We start from the raw sequence: 27,249 nt of genomic DNA on the forward strand, positions 1-27,249 counted from the left end.
AGAAGTCACTCAGTAAGATCATCCCTTTCATACATAGTCGCATAATACCCTTTGTATCTGAACCTATCAGTCTCCATCTCAAATACAATCAATGACTGAATATCCTCAATTTTGAGGTAGAGAATTCTCTCTCTTTAACTTTTGTTTGCATGCAAAGAGAGAGAGAGTCTGTTTAGCTCCATCAATTACATCCTCCTTTGGCTTCCAAGCTAACTACCCTAGAGGTTCTCCATCACCCTGTTCTTGAGATCATTGTATTTTCTAATCACTGTTTGAACCTACCCTTGCACTAAGACCCAGTTACTGCTCTCAGCTCTCCATGTTCTGACTTCATGCAGGATGACACTGGGAGTTTGTTTTACTTTGGTACTATCCTCTTGCCTTTTGTCACCACCTGCATAACTATTTGTCTCAAACAAAAGTTTTGTAACCTCCCCAATTCATATACATTTTCCCACAATGCAGCATTTAATTTTTTTCAAATTTCTACATCAGATTAACAGCCCTATTGAAGTCACAATATGACCGTGATCGCGGTTCCCTGTTTGTGCTTCATTTCTTCACCACATCCCTTAACACGGTAGCTGTACTATTTTCCTCTAGTTCTTCTCATCCATTGACTAGCTGATTGGGAATGCTCTCATTTTGTGTTCCTTTTACTGATGCAACCATAGCCTTCAGCCTATTCCCCTGAGTCCTCCAAGAAACTACCTTTATTCCCTTCTCTTCTGTTGTCATAATGAATTTGCTGATACGTTACTGACCACTTAATGAAGTCCATGGTGATTTATTTTGACACCTTTTTCATTTGCTGATGCTGTGCAGAAAAATGAAAAATAAATTGAAATGAGTGCTAATGAAGTATCACAGCTTTTATTGACTCCTAACATTCAGGTAATTTAACATTTTCTTGGACAAATCCTGCTGGTACCTTCTCAGTAACCTGTCTCTTTTCTCACCACCTTCACTCTGCTCATTAATCTTCATTTCGATAACTGCAGTTACTTTCTGTTGTCCTTACACAGAAAGCTCAGCCTCTAGCCATTTGTTATCGATCTCTCCTTCCATCTTTAATGCATTCAACGTGAGAGGAAAAGCTGCTTGTGGTGTAAGGTGGTGAAATGCTTTGAAACTATTTTAATTCACAAACTTCATCTATTTATTGTGCCAACTTCAGTACAACCAAGCAATCGTTACTGGGCCAAAGGTAACAAAAGACATCATCAGCTTGTTCCTTGCTCAGGAGGGATCAGTCCAGACTTCACGTCACATTCAAATTAGCTGCAAATGTAATCACTTGCACAGAGTAATCTACATAGACCCATAGCCTCATGAAAAAGTGAATAGCACCTGGACCCATGTCATTTTCATTTATATCAAGCATTGTCATTGCAAGGAATATTTTCATAACGTTCATATGCTCCATTTTATTTTAAATAGCATACTATACTGACACCCTTAGAATATGGTCAAACATTAGCAATGATTACAAGAAACAACCTGTAGGAGGAACTCAGCAAGGCGAGTAGCATGTATGGTGTGGTGGCGAGGGGAAAGAAAGAATTGTCAAAGTTTAGGGTTTTGAACCAAATAGTCAACAGTTCCTTCACCACCAACCACCCCCCATGCCCCCCCCCCCCGAGGTGCTGCTCGACCCATTGAGTTCCTCCAGCAGATTGTTTGCTGCTCCAGATCCCAGGACGTCCAATTAGTTCACAGCCAGATAAATTAAGAAGAAAAGATGATTCTCACAGAACACAGTATTATTAATCAGAATCAGGTTTAATATCACTGGCAAATGTCGTGAAATTTGTTGGTTTGTGTCAACAGTACATGATAATACAAAATTTTAAAAAACTATAAATTACATTAAGAAATATAATAAAAAATAAATTAAATAATGCAAAAAGTGAGCAAAAATAGTGAGGTAATGTACATGGGTTAGTTGTGGAAATCTTTGGATTAATTTTAACTGGAATATAGGACTTAATTTATTTGAGTTCTAGAGAGATTATATTTGGTCTTCATAAAGATGTATGATGCCAAGCAACAAAGGTGCCTCACAATCAGTGTAGTAGAGGATAGTAAATTCATAGTAGGCTACAATGAATTCTTGGTTCTGCATACAGCAGAGAGTTGGGGGGGCCATGTAGAAGTGAGATAAAGTGGACCCCAACAGGACTGGTATCAGGCAGCAAGTCTGTAGCAGATTCAACCGGCCCAAGCCACAAATTGTAGGTCAAGGTGAACTACAGCAAACTCATGCTTTGATACAAGCCTGTTGATGGCTTCATAAAACTTCAGGACTGAAGATTGCCATTGTACATATAAGGTAAAAGTGGAACTGTACACAGCTTGAACACAGAACCTAGGTGTTGAAACTTGACACTGCAAAAGCCTTACCTCACATATATATACAACACTTGCAGGATAGAAATAGCGGGGGGAAAGTGGATATTAAAAAATATAAAAATAATGAAAATTTTGGATTGAGGAGCATTCATTCTAGGATGAGTGACTTGCCTGTTGACTTTAGCTTGTAATAAAGAAAAAGTTTGTTCTAAAGGTACTGTACACCCTAGGCTCAAGGTGAATTGTTTCTGTCTATACTCAGGCATCCATTTTCTCTGATACTTTTGATATTTGAGTTAAATAGTGAGAATTCGAACTTTTTTTTTACTTTCTCAATCTCATCAGTCTAATTACAGTTAATTGGGGTACATTGGGACCAATACATTTTGGCCCAGTGAAGCAGCTGCCCCAATTAGCCAAAGTTTCATGAAAATAGTTAAAAAGATATAATAAAGACAAATTACCGTTTAACTGAGCAACACATCATGTATTTAAGTGAAACACAGAATAAAGTAGAACACTAAAAATATTACTACAGTACTATAAAACTGTAGTTCCTAATAGTTATTGACGGAAGAATTCTTTGTTGCCTTATTTGACTTCACATATCAAATATGAAGGGGAACTGGCCAAAGTTGACTGGCAAAGGACTCTAGTAGAAAGGATAGCAGAGCAGCAATGGCTGGAATTTCTGTGAAAAGTGAGGGAAGTGCAAGACAGATATATTCCAAATAAGAAATTTTCAAATGGAAGGAGGACACTACCGTGGCTGACAAGTGAAGTCAGAGCCAAAGTAAACCGAAACAGAGAGTCTACCAGGAAGCCAAAGCTAGTGGAAAATAAAGGATTGGGAAGCTTTTAAAAACTTACAGAAGGAAACTAAGAAGATCATTAGGAGGGGAAAGATGAATTATGAAAGGAAGCTGTTGATTAATATCAAAGAAGATACTAAAAGCTATTAAAGTATATAAAGGGTAAAAGAGAGTTGAGGGTATATAAAGGACTATTAGAAAATAATGCTGGACATATTGTAATGAGAGATGCAGAGATGGCAGAGGAATTGAATGCATATTTTATATCAGTCTTCACAGTGGAAGACATCTGTGATATACCGGAAATTCAAGAGTGTCAGGGAAGTGAAGTATGTGCAGTGAAAATTACAACTGAGAAGGTGGTCAGGAAGCTTAATGGTCTGAGGGTGGATAAATCTCCTGGAGCTGATGGAATGCACCCTTGGGTTCTGAAGGAAGTAGCTGGAGAGATTGCGGAGGCATTAATGATGGTCTTTCAAGAATCGATAGATTCTGGCATTGTACTGGATAACTGGAAAATTGCAAATGTTATTTTCCAGTTTTTCCAGTTATCCGGTACAATGCCAGAATCTATCGATTATGAAAGGAAGCTGTTGATTAATATCAAAGAAGATACTAAAAGCTTTTTAAGTATATAAAGGGTAAAAGAGAGTTGAGGGTATATAAAGGACCATTAGAAAATAACGCTGGACATATTGTAATGAGAGATGCAGAAATGTTACTTCGCTATTTAAGAAGGGTGGGAGGCAGCAGAAAGGAAACTATAGACCTGTTAGTCTGACATCAGTGTTTGGGAAGTTGTTGGAATCGATTGTTAGGGATGAGGTTATGGTATACCTGGGGGCACATGACAAGATAGGCCAAAGCCAGCATGGTGTCCTGAAAGGAAAATCCTGCCTGACAAACCTACTTCAATTTTTTCTGGGGAAATTACAAGCAGGGTAGACAAAGGAGATGCAGTAGATGTGGTGAACTTGGATTTTCAGAAGGCCTTTGAAAAGGTGCCGCACATGAGGCTGCTTGGCAAGTTAAGATCCCGTGGAATTACAGGGGAGTTACTAGCATGGGTGGAGCATTGCCTGGTCGGCAGAAAACAGAGAGTGGGAATAAAGGGATCCTATTCTGACTGGCTGCCGGTTACCAGTGGAGTTCCACAGGGGTTGGTGTTGGGACCGCTGCTTTTTACGATGTATGTCAATGATTTGGATTGTGGGATGACTGGATTTGTGGCTAAATTTGCTGATGATGCAAAGATAGGTGGAGGAGCAGGTAGTGTTGACGAAACAGGGAGCCTGCAGAGGTCATGCACTTTGGTGGAAGAAATAAAGGGGGCTATTATTTAGATGGGGAGAGAATTCAAAATGCAGAGATGCAAAGGGACTTGGGAGTCTTTAACCTCCAGGCTGAATCAGTTGTGAAGAAGGCGAATGCAATGTTGACATTCATTTCTAGAGGTATAGAATATAAGAGCAGAGATGTGATGTTGAGGCTCTATAAGGCACTCTGAGACCACACTTGGAGTACTGTGTGCAGTTTTGGGTTCCTTATTTTAGAAAGGATATACAGGAATGATTCTTGGAATGAAAGGGTTACCTTACAAGGAAGTTCTGGCAGCTCTTGGGCTGTATTCCCTGAAGTTCAGGAGATTGTGGGGGGGGGGAGGAAACATTCTGAATGTTAAAAGGCCTGAATGGATTTGATATGTCAAAGTTATTTCTCATAGTAGGGGAGTCTAGGAGAAGAGGGCATGATTTCAGGATTGAGGGATGTCCATTTAGAACAGAGATGCGGAGAAATTAATTTAGTCAGAGTGTGGTAAATCTGTGGAATTTGTTGCCATGAGTGGCTGTGGAGGCCGAGTCATTGGGTGTATTTAAGGCAGGGATAGATAGGTTCTTGATTAATCAGGGCATCAAAGGATATGGGGAGAAGGCAGGGGAGTGGGGATGACTGGAAGGATTGGATCAGCCCATGATTGAATGGTGGAGCAGATTCGATGGGCCTAATGGCCTACTTCTGCTCCTATATCTTATGGTCTCATTGAGCTAAACTACAGACTTAATTCCAAGGTGTTGCTGCACTGAAAATTTCTAAAGAAATATGTGCAAGGAGTCGTGCAAAGCAATGTTTATTTTTGTGCTATTGGAATAAATTTATTGCATCTTTCTTGAGCACCTAGAGTTCTTCTGAAAATGTAACCATGATCTCCTAGTGAGGTGTTATGGGTGGAACTAAGAAATAAGAAAGGTATGACCACAATAATGGGGCTATATTACAGACCACCAAATCATGTGCTGGATTTAGAGAACAAATTTGCAAAGAGATTGCAGACTGTTGTAAGAAACATAAGGTTGTTATAGCAGGTGATTTTAACTTTCCACATGTTGACTGGGAGTCTCATACTGTAAAAGGACTTGATGAGATAGAGTTTGTTAAATTTGTTCAGGGAAGTTTCCTTAATCAGTTCATAAAAGTCCCAACGAGACAGTGTACGATACTTGATCTGCTATTAGGGAATGAGACAGGGCAGGTGATAGGTGTAGGGGAACACTTTGCATCCAGTGACCACAATGCCATTAGTTTCAAAGTAAATATGCAAAAAGATAGGTCTGGTCTGCGTGTTGAGATTCTAAATTGGAGAAAAGCCAATTTTGATAGTATCAGAAATGATCTGGCAAGTGTGGATTGGGACTGGCTGTTTTCTGGCCAATGTGTACTTGTTAAGTGGGCGGCCTTCAAATGTGAAATTTTGAGAATACAAAGCTTGCATGTGCCTCTTACAATAAAAGGTAAAGATAACAAGTGTAGGGAACATCAGTTTTCAAGAGATATTGAGGCCTTGGTTAAGAGAAGAAAGGAGGTGCATAGCAGGTATAGGCAAGTAGGAACAAATGAGGTGCTTATGGAGTACAAGAAATGCAAGAGAACACTTAAGAAAGAAATCAGGAAGGCCAAAGGAGGCATGAGGTTGCTCTAACAGATAAGGTGAAGGAGAATCCTATTAGATTCTACAAATACTGTACGATAAGAGCAAAAGGATTGCAAGGGACAAATTTGGTCCTCTGGAAGATCAGAATGGTAATCCTTGTGTGGAGACAAAACAGATGGGGGAGATCTTAAATGCATTCTTTGCATCTGTATTTACTCAGGAGATGGACACAGAGTCTATAGAAATGAAGCCAAGCAGCATCAACTTCATGGACCCTGTACAGATTACAGAGGAGGAGGTGTTTGCTCCCCTGAGGAAAATCAGAATGGATAAATCCCCAGGGGCTGACAAAGTGTTCCCTCGGACTATGTGGGTGGCAAGTGCAGAAATAGCTGGGGCCCTAGCAGAGATATTTAAATCATCCTTAGCGATTTAATATCTCCACCCAATAACACACCCCTCCACACCCCCAGCCAGCACCACTTTATTAGTTCCTCTCACTCACCTAATGTACAGACTCTCCTGTACTTCACATCACTTTCTGGGTACACAATCAACTTATGTCTAGCTATTTATATTTGTTGTGTTTTTTAATTATTATTGTGTTCTTTATTTTATGGTGTACTTTTTGTGCTGCACCAGATCCAGAATAACAATTCTTTCATTCTCTTAAAATATAAAGTACAAAGTGCATTTATTATCAAAGTATGTGTACTTTATACAACATAGAACATAGAAATTTACAGCACATTTCAGGCCCTTAGGCCCACAATGTTGTGCTGACCATGTAACCTACTCTAGAAACTGCCTACAATTTCCCTACCGCATGGCCCTCTATTTTTCTAAGCTCCAAGTACCAATCTAAGAGTTTCTTAAAAGACCTTGAGACTCGTCTCCTTGCAGGCAGCCACGTAACAAACAACCCTAATAGAACCCATTATAACAAAAGAAGATCGTCGACCACCCAATGTGCAGAGAGAAAAAAAACAAATCGTGCATACATAAAAGTAAGCAAGTAGCATTCAGAATTGAAGTTCTCAAAAGCAAGGCATCACTGCAGCCAATTAAAAACCTCAGTTCAATGCAGCAAAAAGTAAACCTCATGGACCAGTGAGCTGGACCAGCCCGACACACCAATCTTTTCAATCTGGCCCGGCGCTTCAATTGTCCAAACCTTGGGTTGTTACTTTCTCTTGAACTTGGACCCTGTTGCTTTAATACGCTCTCGGGCCTGGGCCCAGCCGCCTCGATTCGGCCTGTACCCGACCTTTCAAATTCGGCTCAGCGCATAAATCAATCAAACCACGGTCGATGCTCGCTTTTGGTCCTGGGCTCTGCCTCTGCTTGCCTCGGTTCCGCCGCATTGAATTGCCTCCAAGTGCATTCCAGCAATGGCCATACTTTGGCTCATTCCCCACTTTCCAGCACGGACCCCACTGCCCCGATTCAGCCTGTACACACTTCACCGCAACCATCCTGCACCTTTGAGACTTCAGTTCAAACTGCAAAAATGCCAGGTCATACAGGCAGTTCAAAAGCTCAACTCCAACAGGGAAGTTGCAGGCTATTGAGTGCAGTGATTGTTACCAGAAAAAAAACATGATAAATAAAGTATTTAGTTGTTTTAGTTGTCCTGATGAAGGGTCTCGGCCCGAAACGTCGACAGCGCTTCTCCCTATAGATGTTGCCTGGCCTGCTGTGTTCCACCAGCATTTTGTGTGTGTTGCTTGAATTTCCAGCATCTGCAGATTTCCTCGTGTTTGCCATTTAGTTGTTTTCTTTGTTTTATCTGCGATCAGCATTTAGTCACTGAGCTTCACTAGTGCCATCTTAAACCATCTTTTACACTTGTGTACTGGAAATGCCATTAAATAATCTTGATAAACATCAACACATTTTATTTTGAGGTATGCTATGTAGAATGCCTTAGGAAAAAAGGTAATACTTGAATGAGACAGATTTTGCATTCATCCTCTAGAAAAGAGCGCAGACAGTAGTGTGACCAGATAGATAAAGGAGTTGCATGACTGAATCTGAGTTTTCTTCTATTGGAGATTTCAATGTTAGAAACTATACTATTGAACTTCTCTTTGAAGGATGGAGCAGAGTCACCTCAGCAGATGGACTTTGAGGGACAGAACTTACTAAATCAGTAAAATCAATAAAAAGAGGGGTTGAGAATGACAAATAAAGAGGAAACAAAATTGAAATTTCTTTGAATTTGGTTGCTCATAAAGCAGAACAGTCCATCAAACTATTTGGTCTAACAATGAGATGCTGGATGAGGTTTTCCAAGCCTTTGAGAATTATTGTAACCCTCCACGCAATGAAACAAATAGGAGATTCAAGTCTTTCAAGGTATGTCAAGCAAATAGGAAAGTATCTGAGATCAGATTCCAGCATTTGCAGTCTTTTGTGTCTCCAAACATTTGAAACCCAGTTGACTGAAATTCCTGGATGCAAGTGATAAATTCAAAGATCTGAAGGATGTAGGAATGAGGGTGAACTTGTGATTATGAGGCACTAGAGAAATTGATGAATGCAGTTCAACAAGCCGTAGACCTCTGAGTAAGAGACTTAGAAAATCTCTTGTTCTGTGAACTCGTGCTTCTCCAAAATCATTGTAGCCATCTGCTATAATGAGTGAGAAGAAACACAGGTCCCCATAAACTATGCCTCATATAATTTCACCCCAACAGAACAGAAATTACTGTTTTAGAATGATGTCTTATTATGGTATTTCAGAAGCTTATTGCAGTAAGACCACTGCAAGGGGACAAACCAATTATGCAAACAGAAATTGTGGCTTTGCAAAATTATAGGAAATTACCAACAAATGAACAGAGTGCTACCATAACTAGATATACAGAATGCAAACACGGTCTGCACCTGGGCTGGACTGGAACCAATGTCCTAGGGGGAGCGTTTGCTACTGCTGTTCAGGAGACTTTAAACTAATGTGGCAGGGGGATGGGAACAAGTGCAGAGAGACAGAGGGGTGTAAAATGAGGGTAGAAGCAAAAAGTAGTAAGGTGAAAAGTAAAAGTGGCAGGCAGGCAAATCCAGGGCAAAAAGCAAAAAGAGCCACTTTTCAACATAATTGTATAAGGGATAAGAGTGTTGTAAAAACAAGCCTGAAGACTTTGCGTGTCAATGCGAGGAGCATTTGTAACAAGGTGGATGAATTAAATGTGCAGATAGTTATTAATGAATATGATATAGTTGGGATCATAGAGACATGGCTCCAGGGTGACCAAGGATGGGAGCTCAACATCCAGGGATATTCAATATTCAGGAGGGATAGACAGGAAAGAAAAGGAGGTGGGGTAGCATTGCTGGTTAGAGAAGAGATTAACGCAATAGAAAGGAAGGACATTAGCCTGGAGGATGTGGAATCTCTATGGGTAGAAGCTGCATAACACTAAGAGGCAGAAAATGCTGGTGGGAGTTGTGTACAGGCCACCTAACAGTAGTAGTGAGGTTGGGGATGGCATTAAACAGGAAATTAGAAATACGTGCAATAAAGGAACAGTAGTTATAATGGGTGACTTCAATCTACATATAGATTGGCTGAACCAAATTGGTAAGGGTGCTGAGGAAGAGGATTTCTTGGAATGTATGCGGGATGGTTTTCTGAACCAACATGTTGAGGAACCAACTAGAGAGCAGGCCATTCTAGATTGGGTATTGAGCAATGAGGAAGGGTTAGTTAGCAATCTTGTCGTGCGAGGCCCCTTGGGTAAGAGTGATCATAATATGGTGGAATTCTTCATTAAGTTGGAGAGTGACATAGTTAATTCAGAAACAAAGATTCTGAACTTAAAGAAGGGTAACTTTGAAGGTATGAGACGTGAATTAGCTAAGATAGACTGGCAAATGATACTTAAAGGGTTGACGGTGGATATGCAATGGCAAGCATTTAAAGATTGCATGGATGAACTGCAACAATTGTTCATCCCAGTTTGGCAAAAGAATAAACCAGGGAAGGTAGTGCACCCGTGGCTGACAAGGGAAATTAGGGATAGTATCAAGTCCAAAGAAGAAACATATAAATTAGCAAAAAAAAGCAGCACACCTGAGGACTGGGAGAAATTCAGAGACCAGCAGAGGAGGACAAAGGGCTTAATTAGGAAAGGGAAAAAAGATTATGAGAGAAAGCTGGCAGGGAACATAAAAACTGACTGTAAAAGCTTCTATAGATACGTGAAAAGAAAAAGATTGGTCAAGACAAATGTAGGTCCTTTACAGTCAGAAACAGGTGAATTGATCATAGGGAACAAAGACATGGCAGACCAATTGAATAACTACTTTGGTTCTGTCTTCACTAAGGAGGACATAAATAATCTTCCAGAAATAGTAAGGGACCGAGGGTCTAGTGAGATGGAGGAACTGAGGGAAATACATGTTAGAAGGGAAGTGGTGTTAGGTAAATTGAAGGGATTAAAGGCAGATAAATCCCCAGGGCCAGAAGGTCTGCATCCCAGAGTGCTTAAGGAAGTAGCCCAAGAAATAGTGGATGCATTAGTGATAATTTTTCAAAACTCCTTAGATTCTGGATTAGTTCCTGAGGATTGGAGGGTGGCTAATGTAACCCCACTTTTTAAAAAAGGAGGGAGAGAGAAACAGGGGAATTATAGACCGGATAGTCTGACATCGGTAGTGGGGAAAATGCTAGAGTCGGTTATCAAAGATGTGATAACAGCACATTTGGAAAGAGGTGAAATCATCGGACGAAGTCAGCATGGATTTGTGAAAGGAAAATCATGTCTGACGAATCTTATAGAATTTTTTGAAGATGTAACTAGTAGAGTGGATAGGGGAGAGCCAGTGGATGTGATATATTTAGATTTTCAAAAGGCTTTTGACAAGGTCCCACATAGGAGATTAGTGTGCATACTTAAAGCACACGGTATTGGGGGTATGGTATTGATGTGGATAGAGAATTGGTTGGCAGACAGGAAGCAAAGAGTGGGAGTAAACGGGACCTTTTCAGAATGGCAGGCAGTGACTAGTGGGGTACCGCAAGGCTCAGTGCTGGGACCCCAGTTGTTTACAATATATATTAATGATTTAGACGAGGGAATTAAATGCAGCATCTCCAAGTTTGCGGATGACACGAAGCTGGGTGGCAGTGTTAGCTGTGAGGAGGATGCTAAGAGGATGCAGGGTGACTTGGATAGGTTAGGTGAGTGGGCAAATTCATGGCAGATGCAATTTAATGTGGATAAATGTGGGGTTATCCACTTTGGTTGCAAGAACAGGAAAACAGATTATTATCTGAACGGCGGCCGATTAGGAAAAGGGGAGATGCAACGAGACCTGGGTGTCATTGTACACCAGTCATTGAAAGTGGGCATGCAGGTACAGCAGGCGGTGAAAAAGGCAAATGGTATGTTGGCATTCATAGCAAAAGGATTTGAGTACAGGAGCAAGGAGGTTCTACTGCAGTTGTACAAGGCCTTGGTGAGACCGCACCTAGAATATTGTGTGCAGTTTTGGTCCCCTAATCTGAGGAAAGACATTCTTGCCATAGAGGGAGTACAGAGAAGGTTCACCAGATTAATTCCTGGGATGGCAGGACTTTCATATGAAGAAAGACTGGATCGACTAGGCTTATGCTCACTGGAATTTAGAAGATTGAGGGGGGATCTTATTGAAACGTATAAAATTCTAAAGGGATTGGACAGGCTAGATGCAGGAAGATTGTTTCTGATGTTGGGGAAGTCCAGAACGAGGGGTCACAGTTTAAGGATAAAGGGGAAACCTTTTAGGACCGAGATGAGGAAAAACCTCTTCACACAGAGAGTGGTGAATCTGTGGAATTCTCTGCCACAGGAAACAGTTGAGGCCGGTTCATTGGCTATATTTAAGAGGAAGTTAGATATGGCCCTTGTGGCTAAAGGGATCAGGGGGTATGGAGAGAAAGCAGGTACAGGGTTCTGAGTTGGATGATCAGCCATGATCATACTGAATGGCGGTGCAGGCTCGAAGGGCCAAATGGCCTACTCCTGCACCTATTTTCTATGTTTCTATGACTCCTTAAAGTGGGAATACATGCCTGAGAGCTATGACTTATAATCATTTACTTGTCATGGAAGATGCAGGACCATCTCCTCTACAACCTAATGTAGTGCAGCATCCTTCAGACCACTATCCTCATCTATGGTACTGAGGTGGATCAGTGATGAAAATCCAGAGAGGTGGATCCACTCAATTACAGGCAGGAGCAGGGATTATTAAAGGCAAATTTTTATCAGAAACTGAATTTGAATCACATGAGTTGCAAACGCATCCTTTTGGGGATCGTACAGCTCAATTTGCAGAGCCTAAAGCCCCAGATTTATATCTAAAACAAGTAAAGACAACAGAATCAGCCTTGATATGTATTGACTCTAATTATTTTAGGAATGTGGTAAAAAGAGATCTTCCCTTCTGGCCAACTAATGGATGGAGAACACACAGAGGTAACCTGCTTCTACGTTTGCCCACGTGGAAGAATATTTATGAATTATTATTAACTAGACCATTAGCACAGGTGTTATACATCCTGGGACATATTGCAGACCTCTTAGCAGCTATGATAATAAACTAGTAAAACAAGCTGTCAAGATGGTAAGGGAGGCGGGTTTGGTTGTAACTAAGCAACCAATAAAAAATAACCAGCATGATGTTTTAATAATTTTCCTAGATACTACTAAACCCAATTCCAAAGGATTTCTTACACGGTATAAATATGAAGCTGATGATGAAGGTTTGCCGCCCTATAAAAGATAAACAAATACCAAGACGAGAAAATCTGCAGACGCTGGAAATCCAAGCAATACACACAAAATTCTGGAGGAACTCAGCAGGCCAGGCAACATCGGTGGAAAAGAGTAAACAGTTGATGTTTCAGGCCGAGAGCCTGGAAAGGGGTGGGGGGGAGCACCAGAGGGAGGTGATGGGCAGGTAGGGAGATAAGGAAAGAGCCTGCCCATCACCTCCATCTGATGCCCCTCCTCTTCTCTTTCTTCCATGGTCCTCTCCTATCAGACTCCCCCTTCTCCAGCCCTGTATCTCTTTCACCAATCAACTTCCCAGCTCTTCACTTCACTCCTCCCCCCTCAGTTTCACCTGTCACCTTGTGTTTCTTCCTCTCCCCCCTCCCCACCTTCTGACCCTGACTCCTCAGTTTTTTTCTCCAATCCTGATAAAGGGTCTTAGCCTAAAATGTTGACTATTTACTCTTTTCTATAGATGCTGCCTGACCTGCTGAGTTCCTCCAGCTTTTTTTGTGTGTTGCTTGGATTTCCAGATTCTGCAGATTTTCTCTTGTTTGTGATTGCACCAGTGCAGGTGTGGCAAATTGATTATATAAGCCTATTTCTGGCATGCCAAGGCAACCTACTTTATTGGAAACTTAATTCTCGTGATAAGAAATCTTTGCATAGGATATACATGGTCGACTCAAAGGAGAGGCTGCACTTGTCCCTGAAGGCAACTGTCTGTAAGCAAAATGCCAATTGTGAAAATAGGAGTACACAAGAATGTTACACCTTATTTCTTAATGTACAATGTCCACGTAGTTTCACCCCAATCGCTAACTCAGGCCAACCATCGCCTACACCAGATATAACTCTCTTCAAGGAATCAAGAGAAAGCAAAGGAATCTGGCAAGACAGCTTGGAGACAACAAAAAGGGGACTGGGTCAAAGAAAGAAATTACATAAAAATAAAGGAAACCTCTTCATCTCATTATCCAATTTATCAACGATAGGTCTGTGGTAATCAAGACCAAGAGGGGAATCAAGACTGTAAGTTAAACTATCTCCATGGATAACATCAAATCTGTCCCAGAATGAGTGGAACCCTTATATTAGCCCAGTACATGGGTCCACCATGGAACCCCTGTGCCCTGACAGGAAGTAGGGATGAGATGTATTGAAAAGATGAAACACATGTTTAGATCTAAAAATAAGCATAAAAATTCCTTTTCTCTTGTGGAAAACCCCATAGGCACATTACCCAGGGATGATACACCCAGAATGCATTACTGTTTTCAGAGTGAGACAGACTCAAATTCCAGGGGAAAATGTTGCTCTTGATATACTTTACTTCTAATATTTGTGCTTATTGTTCAGTGCTGCCTTACTTAACATTTGCTTTTTCACAGACGAAGTCGCATTTACTACAGAAATTGTCTCATCTGGCTTGGATACCCCTAAAACTTAATGACGCAGAGAATATTAGATTCAGAGGATCTGAGAGCAATGATGATTCTAATTTAAATATCACTAAGTGACACTTACCTCTTGGTCATATATGAACTAATACACTGGAACTCTTAATCCTTGCGAAGTGATTGTTCCTGTTCACTTAAACATTCACTCTGACTGCATTGCAGATGAAATGAACACAGATACATGGGAATACAAAGAATCACAAAGCAGAAATGATTAATAACAGAACTGAAAGATTCCATCCAGATATTGAAGGTCAACTAATAGAGGATTCCTTTGACGTGGATTCCTCTACACTTGAAGTGTAGGCACTGTTATGTCATTGAATGGACCCACTCATGGGGACTATTAGACTACAAAATTGTGAAAAACCCTATTATTTTAATGAAGACTTCTCCATTAGACAGATACCTTATTGCACTTTCCCTTTATGGCCCACACGCATATAAACATACTTACTACAAGGATTTTGGATGTTTCCATTTCTCCAGTTATGGCCACTATTCCACTCCATTGTTAAATGTCAGGGTAAGACATTCCTGGGTTATGTTCAAAATGGTTCAGCAAAGCCCTAGGTATGGGTTTTGCATGGGAAAATAACATGGAAAGATGCACTGAAGCAGAATGTATCATAAAACGAAAATGTTTTCCACCCTAGTCACTAAAACTAATAAATCCAATAAGTTTTTCAGAGATTTTAATCCCATAGACTATTGTATCTATTCAGATTTCCTATTTGCCCTTAATCAAACAGTCATGAATAGTTCATGCTGTGGTGCAAATAATACTTTACAATGAAAATTAGTTCAGAATTATTGGTGGCCTTACAAATTCAATTATATTTCAGCTACACTTCACCTACAAGTTGGAAAACGGGGAAATAAGCCTACAACAGATTTTTACTGCTGGAGACCAATTGATAATGCTACATTTTGGAGTTACACTGATAACATTACTCCCCAAAAAGACATTGTTACATATGCAGACAAACATTCAATTATAGCTGTGTATTTAGTTGCAAGGTATTATCAGCAACAGGCAGGAAAATAAAATGATTCAGCATTAAACAATTTTCATGATTTTAAAAATATATTAGAATAAAATTGCCTGGACAGCCATGCCTTGATAGTGCTCACTATCATAATAGCACTAATCTATCACTACTCAAAGTCAACAACACCTGAACAGACTCTAGTCATTGGCACGGTTCCCCTTTAAGAGAGCGGAAGAAAGGATGGCATGTGGCTTAAAAGTTCATCTAAGAAAGTGTGGCTTTCTCTTTCAATATTTTTATAAGTTTCTGCATAGAGGAATACAGAGTACAAGAAGATATATATTATAAGTCAAAAGAATTGTACCAAATACATTGTATTAAAAATACAGTTACAATCACAAAACCCTGCATTCAAAAAAATTAAATTAAATCGTACTTTTGAAATATAATAATTCTGTTATACAGAAAAAAAATCTAAACCCACTACCAAAGTCAGCGCTGTTAGGAAAAGCAAGAAAAAAGGGGATAAAACCCTTATCATATAATAAAATGTATTATTAGCCACCAGCTGTACTTTTACAACAAATCAATGGTTTTGAAAATAACTCAAAAATGGTCCCCACAATGTATAAAAGTCTTGGCTAGATTCAAAAACTGAACATCAGATCTTCTCTAAATTTAAGCATAACATAACATCCCGTAACCATTGAGCATGAGTAGGCGGAACAGCATCCTTCCATTTAAGCAAGAACGCCCTCCTAGCTATAGGAGAAGTAAAAGCCAAAATATGCAAATCAGGTGGCTCCAAAATAAAGTCTTTTCCTCCAACAATACCAAATAATGTGGTTAAAGGGTTAGGCTTAAAATTTACCTTGAAAAGTACCGAGAAAGTTTGGAATACTTCCTTCCCATATCTTTCAGGGCTCGGACATGTCCAAAACATGTGAATTCATGAAATTTCTCCATTATTACATCTATCACAGAAAGGAGATATATCTGAATAAAAACAAGATAACTTATCTTTAGACATGTGAGCCCTATGAACCACTTTAAATTGTAAGCAGGAATGACTGGCATATAACGATGAAATGTTAACCAGTTTAGAAATTTCATTCCAAGTTTCCTCAGAAATTGAAGTCTGTAAATCTTGTTCCCAAAGATTTTTAATTTTGTTTGCAGGAATGTTTCTCATTCCTAACAACATACCATAAATATTGGATATTGAACCATTATAAAAAGATTTCAAGTTAAAAATTACATCTAATAAGTCCTTTTCAGAACTTATAGGAAATGCATATAGTTGAGAATGCAGGAAGTCTCTAATCAGTAAATAATGAAAAAAATGCGTTTTTGGTAAACTATATTTAGCTGACATTTGCTCAGATGAAAGACTTCCTCCAAAAAACAAATCCTGGAAGCATTTAATACCCAATCTATCCCATTCTTTAAAAAATGAGTCAGTCACCGAAGGTTTAAAAAAGTAGCTAAACCAAATGGGACTAGAGAAAGAAAATCTCAATAGACCAAAGAATTTCCTAAATTGTACCCAGATCCTCAAAGTATGTTTAACTATCAAATTTTCAGTTAGTTTACTATAAGATAAAGGGAGTGAGGATCCGAGAAGAGAAATAATAGAAAACTTATTAACAGAGTTAGCTTCTAAAGAAACCCATATCGGACAGTCCTCAGGGTTAATATAGTATGACCGAAACGGAAGATCTCATATATTGACTGCCCAATAATAAAACCTAAAATTTAGTAAAGCCAAACCTCCATTCTTCTTATATTTTTGAAGATGAACTTTATTTAGTCGAGAATGTTTGATTTTCCATAAATAAGAAGATATAATAGAATCAAGAGAATCAAAAATAAAGATTTAGGAATTAAAACAGGTAATGCCTGAAAAAGGTATATAAATTTCGATACAATGTTCATTTTAATAGAATTGATTCGGCCAATCAAGGATAACGAAAAAGGCAACCAGTTTGATAGTGTCCTTTTTACAGAATTCAGTAAGGTAAGAAATTTTCATTAAATAGGTGTTTATAATTCTTGGTAATTGTTACCACCCAAATAGGTAAATTGATTTTTTTACAATTTTAAAAGAAATTAATTGATGACAAATTATTCAGAGGAAAAAGTTCACTCTTGTGTAAATTCAGTTTGTATGCTGAAGATTGGCTAAAGCAAGAAAGTTGAGAAAGAAGTTTTGACATTAGAAATAAAAAGTAATAGATCGTCAGCATAAAGCAAAACTTTATGAACAGTCCCTCTCCTTAGAATACCGGTATTATCATTAGATTCTCGAAAAGCAATGGCTAAGGGTTCTAAGGCCAAATCAAAGAGCAAAGGGCTCAGGGGCGAAAGTGTGGCTTTCAACTTCCAATACCGACCATTTGGCAAATGTAGTCTCCAGTAAATAGTGTAATAGTAAGTTGTGTTGGCACATGGCCTAGTGGATAAGGCATTGGTCTAATGATCTGAAGGTCACTGGTTCAAGCCTCAGCTGAGGCAGCGTGTTGTGTCCTTGAGCAACACATTGCTTTGCGATGACACCGATGCCAAGCTGCTTGGGCCCGAGGACAACACCGGTGGTGTGGAGAGGGGAAGGCTTGCAGCATGGGCAACTGCCAATCTCCCATACAACCCTGCCCAGGAAACCCTTGGTAACCTTCCAAGGTGCAAATCCATGGTCTCATGAGACTAACGGATGCCTATATAAGTCTCCAGTAAATAAAATCAAAGATCTCAGAGCTAGATTGTTGTATGATAGGAACATTGGGACCAGCTATGTTGTTGTTTCAGCATTCCAGGCACAGTGATACAACTCAGTGCTTCACAATTTACTGCCAAGATAGGACTGCTGAGTCTTTCAAAGGCAGAGGAGGTGGAGTATGCTTTATGATCAACTCCTTGTGGTGTACAAATGTTGCGGTGCTATCCCAGTCCTGTTCACCCAACCTGGAACATCTCATGATCAAGTGCTGGCCACTTTATCTGCCATGGGAGATTTCAGTGATTATCTTGGTAACGGTGTACATCCCAGTGTAAAACAGGCTCTAGATGAACTGAGTGATGTAATAAACAGGCATGAAACAGCACATCCTGATGCCCTCCCTATCATTTTGTGGGATTTTAATCAGGAAAAAAAACTCTAAATAGCTATTGCCTACAAATTACTCGTAGTGCCAGAGCAACCAACACAATGGACCACTGTTACACCACTATCAAGAGCACTTACCGTGCTATCCCATGTCCACACTTTGGAAAGTCTGATCACCTGGCTGTACTTCTACTCCCTGAGCAACTCAGAATGAGGTTGGAGGTGGAATCGGATGCACGTCCACTCTGTCAGGGTTTACAAGCCAGTCCTTCCTACAAAGTAAAATCTAACATCATAAATGGCTGTGGTGCTTCACTCCCAGATGAGCTCAACACCTTTTATGCTACAGCATCTGGTGACCCTGCGATCTCTGTCTTGGAGAACAACACCAGACTGTCTTTCAAAAGGGTGATCCCTTGCAAGGAGACAGGCTGTGATGGAGTACCTGTTAGGGCTCTGAAAACCTGTGCTAACCAACTAGCGGGTGTGTTCAAAGGCATTTTCAATCTCTCATTGCTACTGTCGTAAGTTCCCACATGCTTTAAAAGGGCAACAATTATACCAGTCCCCAAGAAGAGCAGGGTGAGCTGCCCCAATGACATTTGTCCAATAGCACTCACATCTGTCACGTATAATTGGTTTAACAACATAATCCCATGGAAAGATGAGTTGAGAAACATTATTTTCTACTCACCTATTTGGATATTACATATTTACTCTCTAATATGGGTAACTTCTTATATAATATGGTTCTTAAGATTTTTGGTAATGCACTTTGTAATTATGTTGCTGATAAGTCTGTAAGACATAGGAGCAGAATTAGGCCATGTGGCCCATCAAGTCTGCTCTGTCATTTAATCATGCCTGATTCATTTCTCTCTCCACCCCATTTGCTTGCCTTCTCCCCATAACCTTTCATGTCCTGACTAATCAGAATCTATCAGCTTCTGCCTTAAATACACCTGTTACATATTCAGGCAACAATAAATATATGTGAGTTAGGCAAGGATTTTTATAACAAATAACACATTTATTAAACACTGAAAACAATCCCCCCAAAAGTAAACAAACACTAACGTAACCGGAAAACAGCTGCTGTGCGGCAGCTCAAACAGTTCTTAAAGCGATGTTGCAAAAACAGTTGTTTAAAGCGATATTGCCAAAAGTTCAAAATGCTCAGTCCATTTAAAAGGAGAGACTTTTTAAGGCGATTTAAATTCTCTTCCACGTCGTTTTCCTTCGATCCCTGGCGTTGAACTCTTCCCACGAAGAATTTTATGAAACGTAACGGCTTAAAGGCACTGACCTTCCCTTTATCACACTGTCCTCAATCTTCTGCTATCCCGCAGAGATTAACACGAGAACAGTTAACGAAATCCTTCCGAATGAGGATCACACAAGGTCGAACCCAATCCACCGTCGAAATTCGATTCTCCTCGATCTTTAACTCCCGAACTTCAATCTTCACTCTCCACTAATCCTTAACTAGCAGTATTGTAAAGAAACTGCTGGCAATGACCTTTTAAACTTTAGGCATTAGATAAAACTTCATTTTTCAACTAAACTGCGTCATCACATTAAATCACGCAGTGGCATGAAGTCAACATGGCAAATCCAGCCACGAACTGCCCCACCCCACAGGGAGGGGTCCTCCTCTTATACCCTGTAAAAAAAACCTGTCACATGACCTCTACTGGCGGGAAAATGACATCACTCCACCATCACAAGACCATTACCTCAAGTCCAGTATAGCTTCAACCCTAGTCACGTGACAAGGGTACCACTGTCACATGTCACGAGTACGTAACACCTCCCTCCAAAAAAACATTTTTGGTCTGACAAGAACAAAAATTTTAACAATTACTTACAAGAAAAACAAATGTATAAATTTTATAACATACACAATATACAATACCATCATATAACAGCTTACAACTCACAATACAGTAGGAGTGTTACAATTGGAAACAAAAACCACTCCATAAAAAAAAATTACATTGTACATTCAACATCGAGATAGACAATCAGCAACCACATTATCTTTACCTTTAATATGAGTTATCACAATATTGTACTTTTGTAACATCAAACTCCAATTTAATAATCTTCTGTTTTTGTTTTTCATCTTACTCAGAAAAACTAACGGATTATGATCAGTGTAAACAATAAGTGGTTTTTGAGTTGTACCAACATATACCTCAAAATATTCTAAAGCTAAAACAAGAGATAACAATTCTTTCTCTATTGTCGAATTTTGATGCTTATTAAATTTCTTAGAAAAGTAAGCTACTGGATGATCAACCTCATCACCCTCATTCCTTTGCATTAATACTGCTCCCGCAGCCTCATCACTAGCATCTACGGCTAATGAAAAAGGTTTTTCAAAGTCAGGTGCCTTAAGGACAGGTTGTTGACATATCATTGTTTTCAATTTTTCAAATGCTTCTTGACAAGGCACTGTCCACACAAACTTCACATTCTTCTGCAAAAGGTTAGTTAATGGAAGGGCAACATTAGCAAAATTCTTACAAAATTTTCGATAATATCCTACCATTCCCAAGAATCTTCTAAGAGTTTTTTTCCCCGTTGGAGTGGGAATCTCTAAAATTGCCCGAACTTTTGCCTGAACAGGAGCTACCTTACCTTGACCCCCAACATAACCAAGGTAAGTCACAGTGGCATGTCCAAATTCACTCTTGGCTAAATTAATAGTCAAGTTAGCTTTTGAAAGCTTTTCAAACAATTTCTCCACCGCAATAATGTGTGCTTCCCAAGTATCATTTCCTGTCACTAAATCATCAATATAAGCATCAGTATCTTTCAATCCCTGAATCACAGAATTAATCATCCTCTGGAAAGTACCTGGGGCATTCTTCATCCCAAATGGAAGAACATTATACTCATATAACCCAGATGGAGTTACAAATGCAGAAATCTCTCTACCTCTGTCCGTTAATGGAACACACCAATACCCTTTCAATAAATCAATCTTTGTAAGGAACTTTGCTTTTCTAACTTTATCTACACAATCATCTACTCTAGGAATTGGATATGCATCTGTTTTTGTTACAGCATTCACCTTCCTATAGTCTGTACAAAACCTAATACTACCATCTGGTTTTGGCACCATAACACATGGCGAACTCCAATTCGAGTTAGAATGTCTAATAATATCATTCTCTAACATGTATTCAATTTCTTTCTCAGCAAGTTCACATTTTTCAATGTTCATCCTATATGGATGTTGTTTGATAGGTTTGGCATCTCCAACATCTACATCATGTGAAGCTATAGTAGTCCTTCTCGGAACATCTGGAAACAAATCCTTATATTTAAAAATTAATTCCTTCATCTGTTGTTTCTGCTCTAGCTGTAAATGTGCTAATTTCTCATCCATATTTTCCAGAATGGTTGAATTTGGTAACCTAACAGAAACAATGTTGGATTTAGAATGAATGTCAGATGCATCATCTATCATGTTCCTAGTTACATCAAACTCATTCTCACTAACCACAACAGTCACAGTATCAGATTGTTTCCCAAAATATGGTTTAATCATATTTATATGGCAAAGTTGTGTTGACCTTCTACGATCTGGAGTTTCTATTACGTAATCCACATCATTGATTCTAGACACAATTTCATAAGGACCATGAAATCTAGCTTGTAAAGGATTTGTCTGCACTGGGAAAAGAACCAACACCTTATCTCCAGGCTTAAACATCCTCATCCTAGCTTCTTTATCATACCAAGTTTTCATTTTCTCCTGAGCCAACTTTAAATTTTCCTTGGCTAAGCTACAAGCTTTATGTAACCTGTCCTTAAATTTCAAAACATAGTCCAACAAATTAGTGTGTACTTCCTTACTAATCCACTGTTCTTTCAATAAAGCTAAAGGTCCTCTAACTCTATGCCCAAACACAAGTTCAAATGGACTGAAACCTAAAGATTCCTGTACCGATTCCCTTACTGCAAATAAAAGTAAGTTTATACCCTCATCCCAGTCACTTTCATTTTCCACACAATATGTCCTAATCATATTCTTGAGGGTAGAATGAAACCTCTCCAAGGCACCTTGCGACTCTGGATGGTATGCAGACGAAGTGATTTGCTTAGCTCCCAATTTATAAACTATCTGTTGAAACAATCCAGACATAAAATTACTGCCTTGATCAGTTTGTATTTCCTTAGGTAATCCAAAATAAGTAAAGAATTTTATAAGAGCCTTCGTCACAGTTTTAGCTTTTATATTCCTTAATGGTACTGCCTCTGGAAACCTAGACGAAGTACACATGATAGTCAACAAATACTGATAACCAGTTTTTGTCTTTGGTAATGGACCAACACAATCTACAATAACTTTAGAAAATGGTTCACCAAATGCTGGAATAGGTTGTAATGGAGCCACTGGTGTAACCTGATTTGGTTTACCCACAATTTGACAAGTATGGCACATTTTACAAAACATCGCCACATCTTTTCTTAGACCAGGCCAGTAAAAATGTTTTAAAATCTTGTCCACAGTTTTCCTTACCCCTTGATGTCCACCTAAAGGCACACTATGAGCTAAAGTCAAAATCTCATTTCGATAAACTTTAGGAACAACTACCTGGTAAACAACATTCCATTCCTCACTTGCAGGAATTGTAGGCGACCTCCACTTCCTCATCAACACTCCTTTTTCCAAGTAATATCCTACTGACACCTTCTCAATTTCACTATCTAGTAAAGCTTGTTCCCTTAATTTTATAATCTCAGGGTCTCTATTCTGCTCTGCTATCATCTCCTTCCGAGACAGAGATAAATCTTCATAGTCAGACTTACTCCCAGAATCTTGTTCAAACAACGAAGGTAAGAAAGTCTCTGACACATCCTCAAAACTCAAATCCTGAGTTGAACAGTCATGAGTAACAACCTCATTCTGCACATCAATCTTTTTAGCCATAGCTCTAGTCACAACACAGGAAAAATCTGTGTTAGAATTCATCTCTGGCTCCTCTGACTCCATTGTCAAATGCACTTCAGGAAAAACTTGTCCACCTGCCAAGTCATTACCTAACAATAAAGAAATACCCTTCACAGGTAAGCTATGCTGTAATCCTACTTTAACAAATCCTGTAACTAACCCTGACTTTAAATTCACTTTATGTGAATGTACAGGCATAAAATCACTCCCAACACCTCTTATGTAATTTACCTCACCAGTATCACTCTCTTCATTAAACTTCAATACACTGTCTAACATCAGTGATTGAGAAGCTCCAGTATCCCTAAGGATTTTTATTGGCACCAGAGTAGATCCTTCTTTCAAGGATACAAACCCTTCAGTTATAAAATGATCATATCCCTTTCTAACTTGGTCAGTCTCTAACAAAGCCTCATTTGTGTTTACCACACCCTGTAATTTTACAGGTGCTTCAGTATGTTGCACACAAGCATTTGGAACTGCTTCCTTCTCTTTCTTTTTCAGTTTGAAACAGTTAGCTATTACATGGCCAGGCTTCTTACAATAGTTACAAATAAGACCAAACTGTCTTTCCTTCACAGGTTTTCCTTCCTCCTTACCTTTCTCATTAACCTCTGATTTAATTTCTGATTTACCTTGAGTCTCCATATTATTTTTCCTCTTAAAAATTCTGCCTTGAGGAAATTTATTCTTATGGATTAAAACATACTCATCAGCTAATCTAGCACAGTCCTGCAATTTATCAGTATCCCTCTCATTTAAGTAAGTCCTTACTTCAACAGGAATGCTTCTTTTAAATTCCTCCACTAAAATCAGCTCTCTCAATGTATCATAGTCCCCATTTACAGTTTTAGAAGAAACCCATCTCTCAAAACACACAGCTTTATCATAGGCAAATTCCACATAAGTCTTTTCCACAGACTTTTTCAAACTTCTGAATCTTTCCCTATAAGCTTCTGGGACTAATTCGTACGCTTTGAGAATATGCATTTTTACAATATCATAATCTAATGCTTGCGCAGCAGTTAAAGCTGTGTAAACTTGTTGTGCTTTGCCTTTAATTACACTCTGTAACAACACTGACCATTTATCTCTCGGCCACTCTGACATCCAAGCAATAGTTTCAAAATGTTGAAAATATCTTTCCACTTCTGTTTCACTAAATGGAGGGACCAATTTAATTTCTTGACTAGCAACAAACGGCTTTCTAGAACCAGAAGACTGATTCCCAGACCTTAATTTCTCCATTGCATAATCAAACTCCCTCTTTTTCTGTTCAGCTTCCAATTTACAACACTCCAATTCTGCTTTACTTTGTTCCAACTTCATTTGTTCAATTTGCAACTGCATCTCCATATTACTTATTGGAAATGATTCTAAAATCGATTCATCAAAATCACCCAAATCCACAAAGTGTGATGCAATTTTTCTCTGTATTACAGCCTTTGACGTAGTCTGCAAAATACCTTTAAGTTGCAATCTACTAGCTATCTCAGTCACCTCAGTTTTTTTCGCCTTCGCTAACAACTCCGCGCCTGGCGAAGCCAGAAACTCATCAATATTCATCGTTGCCGAATACCACTCACAAGCCAATCAAACAAAAGAATTGAGTATTCCCCGTTTCCAAAACACCGATTCAAAAACTAACAAGCATATAAACTCAAACGATCCAATCCGGACGCAGCCCCCATATTTATGTTACGTATTCAGGCAACAATAAATATATGTGAGTTAGGCAAGGATTTTTATAACAAATAACACGTTTATTAAACACTGAAAACAATCCCCCCAAAAGTAAACAAACACTAACGTAACCGGAAAACAGCTGCTGTGTGGCTGCTCAAACAGTTCTTAAAGCGATGTTGCAAAAACAGTTGTTTAAAGCTTTTAAGTCCATTTAAAAGGAGAGACTTTTTAAGGCAATTTAAATTCTCTTCCACGTCGTTTTCCTTTGATCCCCGGCGTTGAACTCTTCCCACGAAGAATTTTATGAAATGTAATGGCTTAAAGGCACTGACCTTTCCTTCCACACTGTCCTCAATCTCCTGCTATCCCACAGAGATTAACACGAGAACAGTCAACAAAATCCTTCCGAATGAGGATCACACAAGGTCGAACCCAATCCACTGTCGAAATTCGATTCTCCTCGATCTTTAACTCCCGAACTTCAATCTTCACTCTCCACTAATCCTTAACTAGCAGTATTGTAAAGAAACTGCTGGCAATGACCTTTTAAACTTTAGGCATTAGATAAAACTTCATTTTTCAACTAAACTGCGTCATCACATTAAATCACGCAGTGGCATGAAGTCAACATGGCAAATCCAGCCACGAACTGCCCCACCCCACAGGGAGGGGTCCTCCTTTTATACCCTGTAAAAAAAACCTGTCACATGATCTCTACTGGCGGGAAAATGACATCACTCCACCATCACAAGACCATTACCTCAAGTCCAGTATAGCTTCAACCCCAGTCACGTGACAAGGGTACCACTGTCACGTGTCACGAGTATGTAACACACCCAATAACTTGGCTTCCACAGCCACTTGCAACAACAAATTCCACAGATTCACCATCTTCTGGCTGAAGAAATTCCTCCTCACTTACATTCATTGCTAATAATGGTATTATACTATCATGGTTTACACCTTTGATTTTTATATTCAAACCATCTGTCTTACTATATGGTGTATTGTGAATGGTAAAAGACTTACCAGGAGGAGAAAATAGCTACCCCCGGAGAATGCTATACTCCTGATTACTCCTGACATCGCTTCTCCCTATAGATGCTGCTGTGTTCTACCAGCATTTTGTGTGTGTTGTTGTTTGAATTTCCAGCATCTGCAGATTTCCTCCAGTTTACCTTGTTACCTATTGTGTTGTGATTTCTTCTAAAATGGCAATGTAATCATAGGGCCTTTGAGGTCTACAAAACATTATATTTTCACAAAGTAGAACCGTTTGAATGTGTTTTACTTACTATTTGGGTATACGCATATATTCGTACAGTATGTGGTACTCCGATAATGCAAAAAGTAGGGCCAAAAGGTCTACCAATATTGCTATTTATGTTATATTTGTTACTAGAACAATTTGTATAACTGGTTGATAAAATCCTATGGTTTGACAGAACAGACCAGACAGCCCTCGCTCAGTTAAAGTTTTCTGAGAAAACCTAAAATTTGAGAAGATGTGTCAATTCTTCTCAGTTAGGCCCAGTCCTTAACAAAGTAAATGGGGAAGACCTGAACAATGATATCCAGAGTCCAGAATCACAATAATGGGATTGTTGGTGCAGATGGTGTCAGAATGTTAAGTTGCAGCATACTCCCACAGAATGGACATAATCATCCCCTATGTTCTGACACCTTTTAATCTGGGAGCTTAGAATTAAAGACATAGACAGAATCGTCAACAGGAGAACTGTACTTTTTAACAGGAGAAGGTAACCGTTTCACCTTTCATGGATTTTATTATATTGTGAAATCATGTAGCTGAGGGATATAACTAAAATGTGAGATTGCTAGTCCTTAGGCAAGACAGCAATGCACAATCAGTAACTTGATTACAAGACTAATTTTCAGGAAACCTGAGTAAGCTCACGCACTGCATTGAAAGCAATGCAAACATCCCTGTGAAAGACATAACCCATTTTCAGCTCATTGAGAGACTTTGCCAGCTGACCTAATGAACTAGAGATCATGATTTGAACTTGCATCGAGGAAATGGCAAGAACTGTTTGTGGGGAATATTTTAAAGATGCACTAATCTGAACAAAATATGGACATTGATGTATCATTGTCACGTGTTTATGGAAAATTATAATGGTGACAATCCTTTGAAGTTTGAGAAATGTATACAGTTGAGATTAGG

The sequence above is a fragment of the Hemitrygon akajei genome, chromosome 18 (genome assembly GCF_048418815.1).
Source record: "Hemitrygon akajei chromosome 18, sHemAka1.3, whole genome shotgun sequence".
In the NCBI taxonomy this organism is placed as follows: Eukaryota; Metazoa; Chordata; class Chondrichthyes; order Myliobatiformes; family Dasyatidae; genus Hemitrygon; species Hemitrygon akajei.